Source organism: Myxine glutinosa, chromosome 1 (genome assembly GCF_964187855.1).
Source record: "Myxine glutinosa chromosome 1, kmMyxGlut1.1, whole genome shotgun sequence".
Taxonomy (NCBI): Eukaryota; Metazoa; Chordata; class Myxini; order Myxiniformes; family Myxinidae; genus Myxine; species Myxine glutinosa.
In genome coordinates, this window is record NC_136261.1 from 357,306,453 (window position 1) to 357,307,538 (window position 1,086).

Here is a 1,086-nt window from a genome sequence, read left to right on the forward strand (position 1 = left end):
GACCCATCACACCCGAAGCAAAAACATACCTCTAGACCAACGGGCCAATAGGTTGTTGGTTTATTAGGGTCTGTTCTGTTCTGTGATATAGCTCTCCCACAAGCCGAGACTTTGGACAAAAAGTTTTTGCTTTTGCATGAGCCCAAAAATTCACTGAACAGTTCTGCCTCTACCTAATGCAATTTCTCTTCAGATCATTCCAAGGCTTTGGCAGGTCTCCACCAAATCAAGAAGGTACAAAAGTTCAATCAAAGGGCTCGTCCGGGATTTGAACCCGGGACCTCTCGCACCCTAAGCGAGAATCATACCTCTAGACCAACGAACCAACCTTATTATAAGTGTTAGGCTCTGTTCACTTCTGTGTCACAGCTCTTTCAGGAGCATGAAATTTGGACAAAGAGTTCATGCTTTTGCAAAAGCCCATCAATGATCAAAACACGACGACTTCAAACACAACAGAAGTCACCCTCAAATCCTTCCACTGCTTCTCAAGCTCTCCATCAAACAAAGAAAGGAAGTTCAAAAGATTAATTTTGAGGACTCATCCAGGGTGATGAAGCCGCTACCTCTCAATCCAAAGCAAGAATCATAACTCTGGTCCAACGAGCCAATACATTGTTCGTTTATTAGGATCTGTTCTGTTCTGTGTTGTCGGTCTTCCGCGCTCCAAGGCCTTGCATAAAGAGTTTTCCTTTTCCAAAAACCCATCAATGAACGAAACAAACTACCTCAAATTCAACATAACGCATCCTCAGATCCTTCCACTGATTCTCAAACCCTTCAACAAACAACGTTTCAAAGATGAATCACCAGGACTCGTCTGGGATTTTAACCCAGGACCTCTCGCACCCGAAGCATAGAATCATACCTCCAGACCAACGAACCATCCTTGTTGTTGGTGTTAGGCTCTGTTCTCTTCTGTGCTATATCATTTCCAGGACCATCAAAATAGGACCAAGAGTTTTTGGCTTTGCAGCAGCCCATCAATACACTGAACTTGACTGCCTCAAACCACCACGATTCACCCTCAGATCCTTCCACTGCTTCTCAAGCTCTCCAACAAACAAAGAAAGAAGTATAAAAGAT

At 43.7% G+C, this 1,086-nt stretch overlaps 1 non-coding gene across 1 annotated transcript; it reads right to left on the bottom strand.

Annotated features, from left to right (window-relative positions):
• Positions 1–253: 253 nt before the first annotated feature.
• Positions 254–325, bottom strand: TRNAP-AGG (transfer RNA proline (anticodon AGG)). The gene has a single exon. It is a non-coding gene; the product is annotated as a tRNA-Pro (tRNA).
• Between the last annotated feature and the right edge of the window lie 761 nt (positions 326–1,086).